Below are 18,135 nucleotides of genomic sequence, written 5' to 3'. Positions count from 1 at the left end.
TCCAGCAAGCTCCTGCCAGACTGCCCCTCCCTGGGCTGGCTGGAGAGAGGTGGAAATAATCTACCTTCCAAAGCACTCTGCCTGGAGGTAAAAATTATGGACATCCTTGGTTAAAGATCTGAAAGAACTCAATGGAAGCTTGAACTATTGGGGGATTTGGGGCTATCACTGCCAGCCAGCCCTAGCCTATTTGCAAACCAAAGCACTTGGAATTTAGACTTTCATACAGGAGGGAGGAGAGATACTTGTTTGTAGTCCTCAGTTTTAACTGGCAGTGTCCATGTGTGGTCCTCATGTTGGAGGGGAGCGGGAAGAACAATTTCATTCTTAACCCTTCTCTCTCAACTGTCTTGGAGCTTAAATTCTGAGCACTAGGTTTGCAGAAGACTACAGCTAATGGACAGTGAAAGTCCAAAATCCATTTGCAGAGTGTCCACATCAATCAAGCCTCCATTGAATAAGGAGCAGCCCTAGTGGAGTTGTGGGTTACGCACTGGGTTGATAACTGCAAGGTCAGCAGTTTGAAAACTACCGGCCATTCTGCCTGAGAAAGATGAGGTTTCTACTCACATAAGGAGTTGAGGGCAGGATGAGTCTGAATTGACTACATGACAGTGAAGTGTTTTTAGTTTGAATTCCTTCTGACCATTAACTGGGGAATGTGAACAGTCTTGTCCTCAGGTAGAGTCCATTAGAAAGTAGATTATTGCTGGGGTGGGGAGAAAGTAGGTTATGCTGGTGGGGGGGAGAAAGTAGATTATGCTGGGGGTAGGAAGAAAGTAGATTATTGCTTTCCCATGTGGCTGCGAAAGAGAGTGGAGGGGCAAGCCCTGATGTTCCATGGCCAAGGCCATCGTCTGGCAGCCCTAGGGAACAAACAAGTGCTCCTGGGTCAAAAGGTGGTGATTGTGTACTGGGAAGGCAGCAACATATCTGACAACTGCTATAGAAACAAGTGGGAGTCCCGGTCCTTCCTCCAAAAGTGCATGAACACCAACCCTCCCCATGGCCCCTACTACTTCCAGGCCCTCGATTGCATCTTCTGGAACACAATGTGGGGCATGCTGCCCCAGTAGACCAAACAAGGCCAGCCTGCTCTGGACTGGTTTAAGGCACTCGATGGGATCAGCTCCTCCTATGAAGGAAAAGTAGATGGTGGTCCCTGTTGTCCTTAAGTTGGTGCTCAAGTTTGAGCTCAGCCCACATGCAAGTTTGCCTCTCTGGGTCACCTAGCTCAAGAAGTGGGCTGGAGGTACCAGGTGGTAATGGCCACTCTGGAAGAGAAGAGGAAGTGGAAGGCCAAGAGCCATTATAGGAAGAAATAGTAGTTTATGAGCTGAGGAGAGAAGCCAGCCAAGAAGTTAGAGATGGAGATCCACAAGCACACAGAGGTTCATAAGACCCATGAACTTCTGGTCTAGTTCCTAACCTAAAAAAGGAGAAGCAGCAGCAGAAGAAGAAGAAGAAGAAGAAGAGGAGAAGGAGGAGGAGGAGGAGGAGGAGGAGGAAGAAGAATAAAGTAGATTATTACCACTCTCCTAACAACCCCAGGCTGGGGTAATTTCTCTTATGGGCTTGCCCAGGGTGTGCACAGGAAGGAGATTGGAATACCGGGGGTCATGAGGAATGCCCTGGCTACTTCAGTCAGAACGAAACCCTGGACCAATCTTTTAAGCTCTTCTGTATGATAAACACATGTCCCAGTCCCAGTCCCATTTCTGTAGTCTCACTGCAACTGTGATGTATTGAACTGCCACCAATAATTTCTGTGACATTTTCTTTCCATGACCTACTTAATCCATTGTTCTCTTTAAATCCTTAGTATGGATGATTTGTCCTTTTCTTGTCTTTGCCCTGCTTTAGACTTAATAAATGTTTTCCTTAAATTATGTGTGAGAATTTGTGTCTAAAACACAACAAAGATCAATGCTCATCTTTTAAAAAATAAATTTTATTGGCGCTTTTACATATATTTTAACAAACTATGCAAGTAGACATGCACAATTATTGGCATCAACAATTTCTAAATGGTCAATACTCATCTTAAGGCTACCAATTCTACATGGCCTTTATTTCCCTACTGCCTCCTCCCCTTGTTTCTTATCATGCAACTAGGATGCCTTTTTGCTCTAGGATTTTGGTGAGTTCAAATACATCTGAACTTTCAAACAGAACGTACAATAGTGAAAATACCTAGAAAATGTTAAACAACGTGACCTGTGTTTGCTTGGGGCTGAAGTGGGATGGCAGGTTGTGGGTTCATTGTCCTTGTACTTTTTGCCACTTATGTGCAGCTGCTTGTTTTCCCTCATCACCTCCTCAGGACTTCAAACCCCTCATGCCCCCTGCTAAGAATGCATTATTTCCAAAAATACAAAACAAAATAAAAAGAATGCATATTTCCATTACAGATCAACGGAATCAGAATGTACATTTTAATAAAATCCCTGCTATGATTTTTTTAACCCTGTTTGGAACTAGCCCGAGCTCCAAGAGGGGCAGCTTCAATGTTTCTTTTCCTCCTTTTACAACCACCCAGACCAGTGTTTGCATCTGATGAGAAAGGGAACTGGAGGGTAAAAACCAATTGAAGTCTAACCTTGCCTACCTTTAAAAACCACAGCTACATCTTCAACTTTCTTTAACAGCCAGGAAAAGCAAGGACAGCCTGCCTGTATTAGTCTGGGTACTTTGGGGAAACAAATTCACAGCAACTCATGTATAAGAGAGTTTTATGTAAAGAAAGTGTGCATCACGAAAACATCCCAACCCAATGCTGCCCAAGCCCACAAGTCCAACATTAACCCAACACTAGTCCACAAAGTCCTCCACCTCACAAAACAGAGGCAATGATGCCGACTGCAGGAGGAAAGCTGAGTCAGTGAACAAATAAGCATCTCAGCACTATCAGGGGTCTCCACAGGGCTGCTTCAGCACCCAGGGCTGCATCGGGATATGTCCATGTGCTTTCTCCTTGGGGATGTCTTGTAGGAAGTCAATCTTGCAAGCTGGAGCAGGGAACTGCTAAGGCAGCTGCACCCTGGTGCGACCATCACAAAGCAAGAGACCCGAGAACTCAAAAGGGCGAGGCTCACCACCCATTTATCCCTCTGCCTTTCAATTAGCCTCACATGTGATTATCGGCCAGGTTGGCACAATTAACTAACTCACTGCCCGAGAGGAAAATAAAAAGCACAAAGCCCAAATCCGTCCAGTACACCCACCTACACGGAAGCTGATGGAAAACTGGACTTAGCTAGGAGGCTTCCTTGTCCAGATCCTGGAGAAGCCTGCTATGATTCTTATCAACTCATACATCTGATTTAAATGTTGATTCTGAAAATAATAATAATTTATAAATCATCAAGAGGGATGGAGGGAGGATGGGAGAGGGAGGAGAAAACATAAGGAACTGATACCAAGGGCTCAAGCAGAAAGCAAATGTTTTGAGAATGATGATGGCAAAAAATGTACAAATGTGCTTGACACAATGGATGGATGTATGGATTGTGATAAGAGTTGTATGAGCCCCTAGTAAAATGATTTAAAAAAATAAATAAATGTTGATTCTGATTCAGAATATCCAGGGTATAAATGAAACCCTGAGACCAATATCCCATTATCTATGACTCACCCTTCTGATCTCCACTTAGCATTCTGTAATCCACCCTCCTATTACCTAAATCTTCCTCTTGTTCAGCTTCCCATCCCAAGGACCGTCTGCAAAAATAGCCTCCAGATCATTCCAGTTCAGACCGGCTCTGGGAGCCACACAGTGAACACTGTAGTGTTCTTCAACTCATCCCAGATTCTAGGATGCAAGAGTCTCTGGAAGGAACCACAATAACCTGACCCACTATTCTCCCCACCTCTATTTCTCAACCAGAGAGCTCCGCTCCTTCGAGAGAACATCCAGGAAAACATGACTCCCCACTGGACCGCTGGTTATGGACAAGGGTAACATAGAAGGTGGAGAAAGGCAAGAAAGAGAGTCCTGGAAGTCAACAGGGAAAAAGAGGCCCAGTTGCCTGTAACTCAGGGAAGGCGTGACAGTTTGGTCAGGAGACCCCACAGTGCTCCTCGTCTGTGCAAACAACACAATTATTTTCTGCTTCTTTTACAAGCAAGCGTCCACTTTAGTTCAACTGGCTAATAAAGTAGAGCCGGACCTACATATTTGGTTGACAACAGATGCACAAATTCTCAGCAAAAGGGCATTGTAGGACGAAGTGATTTAGAGCCCTGTTTATTTAACTTATGTTGTTGAGAATATGAACAGAAGCACATACATCAACAGTTTCACATGTACACTTCAGTGATACTGATCTCCTTCACATGGTCTAGCCATGCTCATCCTCCTTTTTGAGCTGTTCCACCACATAAGCTCACTGCTTCCTCAGAAGTTGACCAAATCTTTCAAGTTGCTGCTGTCAATTTGATCCTATATAGCACATTCCAAGGAAAAGTGACCCAACGGAGTGCAGGAATCATCAACAATATCACATGCAAGTAAACTTTTGCTGAAGATAATTTTAAAATGGTTGCAGCAGTACATCAACAGGAAGATGACAGAAATTCAACGGATTTAGAAGGAAATGAGACAGGGGTATAATTGCTGACATACGATGAATCTTCACCCAAAGCAGAGAATACTGTCAAGATGTTTATATGTGTTTTCTTGACTCTACAAAGGCACTCAGTTGTGTGGACCTAAACAAACCATGATTAACATTGGGAAGAGTGGGAACTCCAGAACACCAGATTGTGCTCGTGCAGCATCTGTGCAGTAATCAAGAGGCAGCTGTTTCGACAAACTAAGGGGGCACTGCATGATTTAAAACCAGGAAAGGTATGCATTAGGGTTGTATCACTTTACCATGCTTATTCATCCGTAAACTGAACAAATAATCTGAGAAGCTGAAAAATATGATGAGAAACATGGCATCAGGATGGGAGGAAGGCTCGTAAATAACCTGATATATGCAAATGACAAACTTGCTTGCTGAAAGCCAAGAAGACTTGAAATACTTAATGGTGAAGATCAGAGACTACAACTTTCAGTATGACTTGTAACTCAATGTAAAGAAATAAACACCTTCACACCTAGACCAATAGATGATATCATAATAAAAGACAAAAGGATTAAAGTTGTCAAGAATTTCGTTTCACTTGGATCTATAATCAAAGCTCATGGAAGCAACAGTCAAGATATCAAATGAAAATCGCATTGGGCAAATCTCTGCACAAGACCTTTTTAAGATATTAAATAGCAGCAATGTCACGTAAAGGTCTGGTGCACCCGGCTGAAGCCATTACATTTTCAATTGCCTCATATTTATGTGAAAGCTAGACAATAAATAAGGAAGCCAAAGAAGAGTTGATGCATTTGAATTATGTCTGGTGTTGGCGCGCAATATTGAAAGTACCCCACAGACTAGTAGAAGAATAAATAATACTCTTGTGGAGAAAGTACAGCCAGAATGCTCCTTAGAAGTGAGAAGACCAAGAGCAGTCCCTGGAAAAGAACACCCTGGAAGGAATAAGACGATCAAGGAGACGGACTGACTGGGAAACACTTCATTCTGTTGTACAGAGGGTTGCATGAATAGGGCCACAGCTATTTTTCAGAACACATTGTTCTTAAAAGAGCTTAATGTGCAACAGAGGTTTTACTCATTGATTTTTAAGATAGATAAATTAAGAGGATAGTTTTGATTTAAGGTTTAAAGATTATCGCAGTATAATAGTTACAGAAAGTCTAGGATTCTTCTGTAGAATCTTTGATCAAAATGTTCAGTGATGGTACTTGGGCACCATTCAATTCTCCGGGTCTCATGGCAAGAGGAAATTAGCCGGTCACATATCCTCTTTCAATTACTGATTCATTTATCTATGTATTTTAATGGCTGTTCCTTTACACCCTCATATCTAAACACTAACAAACATAGATATACTCCTAAATTTCTGGAATTAAGTAATTATTTACAGAACATTATGCTGGCTGATGAGGAAGAACTAATTGGAAAAAAGAAACCTCTAATTGGCTTTTTTTTTAAATCCCTAATTCTTGATGCTGTGTTGGAATCCTATGAGAAAGCCTTCCCATCATTTTCTACATGTCTCATCTTCTTAGAGAATTAGAGGGGAAGCTAAGCGTTCTACTCACCCAACACTATTAAATCGGCATTGGTTCACATAAATGCTGCGTACATTCTAACATGACAATAATGAAGCAATACATCTGTGATGCTTTCTTTTGTGTGTGTGTGTGTGTGTGTGTGTGTGTGTGTGTGTGTGTGTGAGTCATCTTAGGAAAAAGTCTTAGTAGAAATCAGATTCTAACAGGATCAGAGAAAGTTAAGGTCCAAAGAAGCTTAATAAGATAAATGGTACACATCTTATGAGCTGACAGATAATCATGACAAAGAAATGTCTGATTACTCTATAACTTTAAAACAATTTCATATTTTTATAGGCCATTCAATGTCATAGAAATTTTTGCACTTTTAAGTAATTGTAAACATCTTTTCTTCTTTCTTTATTTTTCTTTTCTTCAAATAATTTGATAATTGTTAAACTCTAGTGACAAACAAGGCATTGAGCTGGGGGAATTTGCATAAACAATTTTCTATTTGAAAATGGTGAGTTCTGACACTGATAGCTTATATTTAGAAGTCAGATTTTGTAGAAGCACTTACAGGGATCTACCAGGTGTCTGATATATTTGGGTAACATGTCTAGTGATGGAATAGAGACTGTATTTATCCTGTCAATTTGTGAACATAAAACTCCACAGACCGGCTACATAGAAGCTGTCCAGCAGAAGAGTGTATCAGGCAAAGGTTTTGAACATAGATAGACAGCGAGTGCTATAGGTAACAGGTGTGCTAGAAACGTGTTAATTGATGGGCCTGCTGGTGCAAACGTGAGAGATTGTGATTGCTGTAACCTTCACATCGTGCTGCGTGGAGAATAGAGGCTTAAATACAACTGGGAAGGGAGGAAGAGAGCCTGCAGCAGAGTGAGATGCTGAAGAAAGTGAGCCTTTTTGTACACGTTAGGAAGTGAAGGGTGGGCAATTTTATGCCCAAAGAACAAAGAACAATCTTTGCCTAAAGCACCATCTATGCCAAGGCAACAACTAATTGCTGTTGGTTAGATATGACCGCACTTCTGTTCAGGAATGTGTCACTGTACAGAAATCCCAAACACCAGAGCTTAGCTACTATATCCATAAATGTATGATTATTCGTGAGAAGCCATGAGGGAGTAGTTGCTTCAAGTTCAGAAGGTCCCGTGACCAGAGAGGAAATTTCATTAACAACACCCTGAGAGGAGCTAGCCAGCCAAAGAGAACAGCAGGGGGATTCCCCACCACTTAACACAGAAAATGTTCCTCACAGCTCCGCCTCTCCATTTGCCACACGTGCTGAAAAATAACTCATCAGGCTGAAAGCTGTAGGTGTGACCGAGGGGCAGTGCCAAGACGATCTACCATTGTGAGAGGCTTCTAATTCCCTGCTTTATGGATGCGCAGCAAACATCTTTGTTCTAATGAAATGTATTCCCTGAAAAACTAACACTAAGACTATACAATTCTGTCACTGTGGTCAGTAAGTACCTAGAAGCAAGCAAAATAAGTACTCAGTCGGACTTGTTGAAGAGATGGACAAGAGAAAGTATGTGGATCTGGTGTGATCTGGGGAGGGGAGGAACAGTGGACTGGAAGCTACAGATCCTTCTATTAAATGTTGTTAATCTGATACGTTTGGGAGACAAAATTTAAATTATAATTGACTGATACATCCTGATCACTTGTTGAGGGGAGCTTCTCTCTTTCTATCTCCTCAACTATCAGAATTATAAAATAAATGATTAAGCACTCATGTTCAATGCCATTTTGCTTTTATATTTTTCAATGAAAAATTCTTATTCAGTTACTATTTATGTTAGATATTTTCCATTATATCTTTTAGCTTCTATTCTTTCAAGTATAACAGTATATAATGAGTCAAATATCTTTTTTCTCTTAAGGTCAGTCTTGTGAAAACAATAAAATCTTACAGAGGAACTTATCCTGAAAAGAATAAAAAGGAAAAGAAGTTTTAATAGTAATTAGAGTCAGTTTATTTTATTGTACTCCATTTATTTACCTGCTGGTGATTGCATTTTTTTGTATTAATCAATTAATAAATGTTACTAATTGTAAATATTCATTGAATGCCAAGTGACTCCCGATTTGTTCAACATTTCAAAGGAGATACACATTTTTTAAATGTTCAAAATAAAAATATTTATAGTCGGAAGTGCCAACATCTAACTTAGGAACAACTTGTATTTGCCATTTAATGTTATATAAATTGTCAGTCCCTTTGAGTTGAGTGAACTAAACCGTTAACCAAATAATCCCACTGGAAGTCTATTTTGACTCGTAGTGACCTATAGGTTGGAGTGGAACCGCAGGAACGTCAGGGTTTCCAAGGCTCTGAGTCTTTATGGAAGTAGACTGCCCCATCTTTCTCCCACGCCGAAGCTGGTGGGTCAGACAAATTACTCTGTGTTTAGCAGATGATGCTTGAAACCCCTGCACCATCTGGGCTCCTGAACCACCGTCTCCAAAGCAAAAACAAACAAAACCCAAATTCACTATTTTTCTGTCAATTCCAACTCATAGCAACCCTATTAGACAAAGTAGACGGTCTCTGTGTGTTTCCAAGGTTGTCAATCTTTACAGTCACAGAAAGCCTCATCCATCTCCTGTAAAGGTTTGAGTCACCAACCTTACAGTTGGCAGCCCAAACAGTAGCCACTATACCACCAGAGCTCCTTGAACCAATCCCTACTTACAGCGAGGTCTTCAGTACATACCTCTCCTTACTGTACATGCAGCTTTTCAATCTGTCAAAAGGCTTCAAATCGTTTGACACTAAACCAAACCAAAGCAAAACATAGAAACCACCAACAACAAACCCACTGTCATCGAGTTGATCCTCACTCATTCTGACCCATATCGGAGAGAGTAGGATTGCTCTCCAGTGTCTGATGGGAGAAAGAAGCTGATGGCTTCAAACTGCCCAGTGCTCACGCCACTGCACAGCAAATAAGGCTAAACAAGAACTACTTAGAAGGCCGGTGTCGGTGTCACAGTGGGCTACACATAGGGTGGCTAACCACAGCTTCAGCAGTTTGAAACCAGGAAGCCACTCTAAGGGAGAAAGATGAGGCTTTCTGCTCCTGTAAAGATTTACAGTCTCATGGAAGAAGCACACCAGCCTATGCAACCACGAGGTGTCGAAGGGATCAGGTATAAGGCATCATCAGAACAAAAAATATTACCATAGTGAATGATGGGGGGAGTGCGGAGTGGAGACCCAAAGCCCATTAGTAGGCCACTGGAGATCCCCTTGCAGAGAGGTCTCGGGGAGGAGATGAGCCAGTCAGGGTGCGATGTAACAACGATGAGAAATACAACTTTCCTCTAGTTCCTAAATGTTTCCTCCCTGCTCCCACTACCATGACTCGAATTTGACCTTGCAAGCCTGGCTAGACCAGAAGATGTACACTGGTACAGATAGGAACTGGAAATACAGGGAATCCAGGGCAGATGAGCCCTACAGGACCAGTGGTGTGAGTGGCGAAACATGGAGGGTAGAGGGAGAGTGAGTAGGAAAGAGGAAACCAATTACAAGGAGCTATATGTGACCTCCTCCCTGGGGGACGGACAACAGAAAAGTGGGTGAAGGGAGACATCGGACAGGGCAAGATATGACAAAATAACAATTTATAAACTATCAAGGGCTCATGAGGGCGGGGGAGCGGAGAGGGAGGGGAAAATGAGGACCTAATGCCAGGGGTTTAAGTGGAGAGAAAATGTTTTGAGAATGATGAGGGCAATGAATGTACAAATGCACTTTACACAATTGATGTGTGTATGGTTTGTGATAAGAGTTGTATGAGCCCCTAATAAAATGATTAAAAAAAAAAGATTTGCAGTCTCAGAAGCCCCAGGGACAGTTCCACTTTGTCCTGTGGTGTTGCTATGGTCGAATTGACTTGATGGCTGTGGGTTTTGTTTGGTTTTGTTTTTGAGAACCATTTACGCATGTTCTGACTGACCTACAAATTCAACTTAAAGACATACTTAGGATTAGGTCTCATTCATAACCTGTGTACTGCCGGTATATTGGGAAAAAATCAGAGCATTAAAATTGCAACAAGTGCAATGGACACCGGAAGTAAAGAAAAGAGAGATTGCTATGGAATAAAACCAGTGGAAGAGGCAGGACCAGAAAAACAGAAGGAAGAGGAGCACTCTTCCAGATGGATGAATCAGTATTAACAATGGAAGAAAACTGATGCCACCACTTTTTACATCCCAGGTTAGAAGTCAAAACAAAGTGTGGCGCTCACAGCAAGGAATAGGCCAAAGAACCAGGCTATTATTACTCCAAGAGAAATGACAGGTGGCATTATTGTTCGGGGATTAATCAGAGTCACTAATATCCTGTGCCTGCAACAGGTGTCCTGAGATACTTTAATTGAGTGATTAGAGCAGGTCTTAGAGGGGAGCGGAACTGCTGGGGGCTCTGTTTACTAAAAATGGTTAAGAAACTTAGAGTGCTGGCTAGGTGTTAGGACATAGGGAATTCATTCATTTATTTCTGCTACAACTTGTCTTGCTTATGTAATGTAACTTGTTGTCCAGTATAAGTGTATAGTTTAGTGGCTTAGGAGCCAGAAAGATTTGGGTTTGCTGCCCCATATGTATAGCCTTGGGCATTACCTTTCTGAGCTTCACTTGTAAAAGAAGAAAAAACTTGGCCTCTGCTTTGTGACAACACATTAAAAATATACACAAAAATATTTTGTAATGAATTTTCTGGCGCATGCTTGGCTCTTACTATACTTTTTTTTCCCCCTTCTCTTCTCTCTTCCAGTAGATCTCTATATTCACACTATATAGTTATACAGCCTGGGACATGTCTTGGAGTAAAGAGGGCCTTGTGGAAAAGTACCATGGTAATGGGCACAGTGGTAAATTGAGAATGACCTTTACTATGCTGTTGTCCTTAAGTGCCATCGAGTCCCTTCCAATTCATAGAGACCCTCTGTGCACCAGAAGGAAACACTGCCCAGTCCTGCCCCATCCTCACAATTGTTCCTATGCTTGAGCCCATTGTTGCAGCGACGTGTCAATCCGTCTCCTTCAGGGCCTTCCTCTTTTTTGCTGCCCTCCACTTTACCAAGAATGATGTCCTTCTCCAGGGACTGGTCTCTCATGAAAACATGTTCAAAGTACGTGAGATGAAGTCTCGCCATCCTTGCCTCTAAGGAGCACTCTGGCTGTACTTTTTCCAAGACAGATAGATTTGTCCTTTTAACAGTCCACGATACATTCAATATTCTTCTCTAGCATCACAATAGAAATGCAGCAATTCTTTTTTTGGTCTTCCTTATTTAATGTCCAACTTTCACATGCATATGATGCAATGAAGACTATCACGGCTTGGGTCAGGAGCACCTTAGTTTTCAAAGTAATATCCTTGCTTTTTAATGCTGAGCAGATTTACCTAATGCTTTACTATATTCCTTATGAAATAACCTTAAAAACAATTTCTTTGCTGTCAAATTGATATTGGCTCCTGGTGACTCAGTGTCACTCCTATGTGTTTCAGATTAGAATTTGGTAGAGTTTTCTTTCCTGTAATCTTTTCATTCTTTTTACTTTGAAATAATAACACCAGCATTTATTGTGGTTCAGGTGAAAAGTTGCAGACAAATTAGTTTCCCATTTAGCAATTTATATGCACATTGTTCCATAGTTTTGGTTGCAATTCTCTCTATTTCCATCTTGGGCTCCCTGTTTCTATTGCCCCCATTTGCTTTGCCTGTGTTAGTCTGGGTAGATTAGAGAAACAAATTCATAGACACTCATGTGTATAAGAAAGAGATTTATATACAAGAGCAATCGAATATTGAGAAAACATCCTAGTCCAGTCCAGATCAAGTCCATAAGTTCAATATTAGCCCATGTGTCTGATACCAATCTATAAAGTCCTCTTCAGACTCACGAAACACATGCAATGATGCTGAATGCAGGAAGATCACAGGCCAGTGCTTGGGAAGTCTTGTGGATCCAGTGGCGGTGTTAAGTATCTCAGCACTGACAGGGGTCTCCACATGGCTACTCTGGCTCCAGAGGTCTGGCTCCATCACCTCTCTCCATGTGTCTTCTCCACAGGGATGCCTTGCAGGGAGTGAGCAGAGAGAATGTGTGTGTCTCGCCTCCAAAGCGACAATACAGGAGACCCCAGAATTCTCAGGAGAAGGCCATGCCCACACAGAGGCCTCATTGGCTATGACTTGATTGACAGACTAGACTCCACCCCTTCACTCTTACTCCTCTCAAGTCCCAAATTGACACCAGGTTCTGTAACTACCACATCACCCTTCCTGCCCCTTTCTCTTCACTTTTGGACAAATGCTGCCCTCCTGGTGTGGTATAATGTGCTATGAAGAGCACTTCCTGGGCGTCACTGTTCGCTGCATAGGCTGATCTCTCATGTGGTTGCAAGATGACCTCTCAGAGTAACTTTAGTCCTACTGTAGAAGGCTAACTAGGGGTCACAGGCTGGTCATTTTTTTAATGAATTGGGATTTTCTACCTTTTCCTCCCATTTTACCTGGTACCTTTGAATCCGATCCTGGGAAGATAGCTGATGGTGGTAATCAGGCACAATCTAGTTTTCTCGTCTCAGGTTCGTGGAGGCAGTGGTTCCTGTGATCTACCATACACACTTGTGTATAAGCCGAGTTTTTCAGCACTTTTTTAATGCGGTTTTTGTGGTAAAATTAGCTGCCTCGGCTGATGTTCGGGTCGGCTTATCCTCAAGTATATACAGAGTCGTTGGTTTTCTTTGTTTTCATTGGAAACTGTTTTATGATTGTAACTTAGATGACAATTTTCAAGCTTTTTTAAAACACCTTTTTATTGTGAATTAGGTGAAGGTTTGCAGAGCAGATCATCCATTTTAAGTTCAACAATTCATACACATTTAATTCCACCTCATTCACAGCAGTCCCCCGAGTGGACCACCACGTCTCCCACTCCCTGTGTTCGTTCCCTGTTTCCATTTATCTCTCTGTCCTAACCCTCTGTCCCTTGTCCTTTGGTAAATGCTACCCCTTTGATCTTAAATGGTCGTTCCTTTGCCCTTATAGACATAGCTATGGTTTGTCTCAAAACTGAACCAAAGGGATGCGTTCAGGTCCAGTCCTGCAGGGTGCCCAAGCGCCATAGCACCAGTGGTTCCTCCAGTCTCTATCCGACTAATACGCTTGGTAACTTTTATGATTTTGAGTTTTGTTCCACATTTTTTTTTTTTTGCTGTATCCAGGACCTTCGAATGAAATCGCTTCCAGAACAGTTGGTAGTGATACCTGGATATCGACTGCCTAGTTCTTCTGGTCTCAGGGCTGTGGCGACTGAGGTTTGCATGGTCCATTAGTCCACTGTGCTAATTGTTTTGATTTTCATCACTCCTCTATCCTCCAGAAGGAAGAAGACCAATAGCTTAGCTTGCACCTTAGCTGTCTTCTCACAAACTTGCAAGACCTCAGTAGTTATTGACCAAAGTAGGATGTAGAACACTTTTCTATGTGCACGCAGTTTTGCCAATTGATCTGATGTTCCCCTAGACTATGATCCTGAACCCCAAGGTCTAGGGATCTGTTTCTTCAAGGTGTGTGGTTATGTCCAAGACATTGTCAGGACTTTGACCTACGTGATTTGTAGCCTACATAAATACATATATAAAAATATCCTGTTGAACATGGAATGCATGTATAGGTACACTCCCATTCTCCTTCATACACCTATTCAGCTTGGGTGTCTATCCACGAGTCTACTTGTTTTTAGGCACCCTTGGGTTGGCTCCAACTTATGGCAACCCTATGAACAACAGTGTCTACTGGGAGATCAAAGCTACTACAAGATTGCGTATGTAACAGTCTTTGCCTCTGTGGCCTTTAACTCTTGCTAACCTCCAAGTGTCTTCTCTGCCTCCCATCATTTTTGCCAATCTCCCTCTTATTGCATATAGTCTTCTACTTCACCTATGTCAAGTCTAGTCCACTCTCTAACCAGGGACTCCCCTCTTTTTTCCTCCCCTCCCATCCCTCCAGAACCAAACAATCAAACTCACTGACATTGAGTCAATGTCCACTTAAAGAGACCTTATAGGTCAGGCTAGAACTGCCCCTGTGAGTTGTAAGACTGTAACTGTTTATTGGAATAGAAAGCCCCATCTTTCTCCCTTGGAATGGCTGGTGATTTCAAACTGTGGACCTTGTGAATTACAGCCCAATGCATAACTGCCATGTCACCAGGGCTCCCCTCCCTCCCCTGGTAAGCATCAAATGCTTGTTTTAGTGGGAAACCTCTCTTGCCTTTTGTGATGAACTGAAATGTTTTAATATGTCTCTTCTATCCATATCTCTAACTCCCATCAAATGATCGGATGGAACTATGCTAATGCACAAAACATTAGTAGAAGGACGGGTCGGTTTTGTTTGCCATCCCTCTGTGTATAAGAAAGCTATCTCAGAAGCAAGAATAGAGAATTTCTGGGACCCCTGAGGAATAAAAGTTTATAACAGAGCTCATTCATTCGAGATTCCTCCCTGCCTGAAGTGGCAGGGGCAGCAGGGACCATCCCACGCTGAAATCAGAGACTGTGGGATTGTGAGGCAGAGGCAGGTGGGCTTCCCAAAGAAGCAGAGGCCGAGGGATCATGTGACAGAGAGGCTGAGGACCAGAGAAAGAGATTGGCTGTTGGCTCAGGAGAGGTGTTACTGTGGACCAATGACTAGAGCCTTACTGTTTTCTGATCCTGGTTTGTGATTTATTAACTTCCCAAATAAACTTCCACAATTGTGAATATTGTCAGTTCTGCAATGAATTATTGAGGTAGGTAGTTGTTGGAGGGACTATTAGTGTCATAAGAGAGTAAAGAAAGATGGATGGTGAAAACATGCCTGACCTCTGCTTGGTGCCAATTAGCCTTGGGCTGGTGTGGGGGTGGAGTCTCCTTCTCTCTACTGAAGCTGGAGGAGGTCATATGTGGCCCCACGACATTCACTCACCTTTCTACAACAGTGGTCTCACACATGATGTGTCCTTTTGTGATTCACTAAATCCACTCAGCATAACATCCTCTAGGTTCATCCATGTTGTGATGCATTTTGCAAATTCATCATTATTCTTTAACATTGCTCATTTGTGTGTGTTTTTCAAGTTTATTTTATATAAGCTTTAACTTCCTCAGTCCCTACTCACCAAAGTAGAATGCAAAACACTGTCTTTATGTCAATTGACCTAGATATTCTGCAAAATTATGGGTCTCAGCCAGTGAGCCTAGCATCTCAGTCCCAGGAGGTGTTTGGCTATGACAACGAGGTTTTTATGACTGCAAACATTATGCATTATTATATCTACATGGGTATATTTGCAGTAGATGCAAACATAAATGGAATAATATACAAGACCAACCCTACATAGAGTGTATTCCTGTATGACATCCCAGCTTTGTTCAGTGTGAATAACCATTCATGTCTTCACATTCACTGTCACACATTATTGTTATATAGTATTACTGTTGTTTTAGGATTGCATATGTAATAGTATTGTTTACCTTTATTGAAGTTGTCAAGGATTTAATCTGGCTTGGATTCCCAATCAATGCTCATGGGAGCAGCAGTCAAGAGATCAAAAGATACATTGCATTGAGTAAATGCACTATACACAATCTCTTTAGAGCACTGAAAAACAAGGATGCTCTTTTGAGGACAAGGGGCTCCTGACACAGTCATGGTATTTCTAATCGCCTCATATGCATGTGAAAATTGAACATTGAAGAAGGAAGACCAAAGAAGAACTGACACATTTCTATTGTGGTGCTGGAGAAGAATGTTGAAAATACCGTGGACTGCTAGAAGGACAAACAAGTTTGTCTTGGAAGAAATAATGGCCAGAGTGCTCCTTATAGGCAAGGATGGCGAGACTACATCTTACATTCTTTGGACATGTTTTCATGAGAGTCCAGCCCCTGGCGAAGGACATCAGACTCGGTAGAGTGGAAGGTCAGGGAAAAAGAAGCAGGTCCTCTAGGAGATGGATTGACACGGTGGCTGCAACAAGGACCTCAAGCACGGACAATTGTGAGGAGGGTGCACGACCGACCGTTCCATTGTACGTAGGGTCACTGTGAGTTAGAGACTACCTAACGGCATCTTACAACAACAGGAACAAGTTGTTTACCAAAAAAAAGAGCTAGTGTGAATAAGGCTGTAATGAGTTGGGTGTTTACATGACAGCTTCAAAAAGTATGTGGAAGAATCCCATTATCTTTTAATACCATTTTCCCACAAACTTTTTGAAGCCCCCTCATATTTTCATGTCCTGCATCTCGTTTGTCTAAGATATATAGTGGCGTTGTTGGGTATATATGATATCTCTATTTTATACTGTTTTTACAATAGTTGTACTGTTTGTACAATGGATGTACAATTTTATGATTCTACCCTGACTGTAAGAGAGTTCTGATGTCTCTGTACTTCATCAGCATTAGTTGTTTTCTGCTTTATTTGTTGTTGCTACAGGGGTGAGATAATATTTCATTGCTGATTTGATTTGCATCTCTCTAATGTCTAATAACAAGGACCCCTGGTGGCATTGTGGCTAACCACGTTGGAGAAAGATGAGGCTGTGTGGTCCCCTAAAGGTTTACAGTCTCAAAAGCCCTACATGGGGTGGCTATGGTTGAAATTGATTACATGGCTGTGAGTTTGGCTTAATGTCAAATGATCACAAATATTTCTTCATGTGTTTGTTGCCCACATGTGTATCTTCTTTGGTGAAAGGTATGTGTGTGTTTTCTTTAGTGAAGTATATGTTCAGATTCCCTGCCCAAATGCCATTACCATAAATTAGAGCCCCTAGATTTCTTCTTCTTATTAAAAATAATTTTAGGTTTTTGAACAATTAATAGTAATTTTAGGTTTTGTATTTGTCTTTGATCCTTCTTGAGTTAATTTTCATCTATTGTATGATGTATTGATCCTGTTTTATTTTTCTGTCAATGGGTATTTCATTGCCGTTGAGTTGATTTTGACCCAGAGTGACTGTGTTAAGCTGGGTTGACTAGAGAAACAAATCCAGTGACACTCATACATGTATAAGAAAGAGCATTCTATCAAGAAGTAGTTATATATCAGGAAAACATCCTAGCCCAGTCCAACTTCTATACTAGTCCATTATTCCCCCTTCAGATTTGTACAGTCACATACAGTGATGCAGAATGCAGGAAGGTCACAGGTTGGTGGGTGCAAAGTCGTGTGGATCCAATGGCGGTGGATGTGGCAGCAATCAGGGTCAGCAGGCAGGGAGGCAAAGGCAGAGAGAGAAGGGAATATTCCCAGGGCCCTCCATATGAGAAGGCCATGCCCGTAAGGAGGCATCTCAAGCTGAGACCTGATTGGCAGGTTGAATACCACCCCTACACTTTTATATATCTTCAAGTGGACATAATTAAGTAACTACCACAGTGACCTTAAATGACAGAATAGAGCTTCTCCAGTGGGTTTCTGAGACTGTAACTCTTTACAACAATAGGAAGCCTCTTCTTTCTCCCTCAGAGTGACTGGTGGTTTTGAACTGCTGACTTTGTGGTTAACAGACCAACATGAGACTACTACACTGCCAGAGCTCCTCACAATGCATATTGTGCTAGACTTGCCTGTCTAGAGAAACAAAACCAGTGACACTCATATATACCAAAAAGGTGCTCCAGCCCAATCCAACTCAAGACTATGGGTCTGATGCTAATCAGAGCTCTCTTTTCAGACTCATGTAGCTGCAGGAAGATGAGGAAGGAAGGTGAAGTCAGAAGCAGGGAGATCACAGGCCAGTTTGTGCAGCTTCATGTGGATCCAAGGTCAGTGGGAACGTGTCAGAGCTTCCTCAGTTCTCTGGGTTGACAGTCCATGTGAAGCTACTCCTGGAGGCAGTCACAGAGTCCAAGCATGGAGGAAGGCCAAGGGTAAAAGGGAGAGACATTCTCACTGGCACTCTTACTT

At 42.0% G+C, this 18,135-nt stretch overlaps 2 pseudogenes; both read right to left on the bottom strand.

Moving 5' to 3' along the window:
- Positions 1-18,135, bottom strand: part of LOC101654887 — a 116,237-nt pseudogene that overhangs the window by 89,367 nt on the left and 8,735 nt on the right.
- Positions 2,466-2,578, bottom strand: LOC115872476 (annotated as a pseudogene).

Source organism: Echinops telfairi, unplaced genomic scaffold (assembly GCF_000313985.2).
Source record: "Echinops telfairi isolate 266 unplaced genomic scaffold, ASM31398v2 ScPeMD7_7424;HRSCAF=8462, whole genome shotgun sequence".
Lineage (NCBI taxonomy): Eukaryota > Metazoa > Chordata > Mammalia > Afrosoricida > Tenrecidae > Echinops > Echinops telfairi.
The sequence above is the reverse complement of the archived record's forward strand: the minus strand, read 5'-3'. Positions and strand labels throughout refer to the sequence as shown.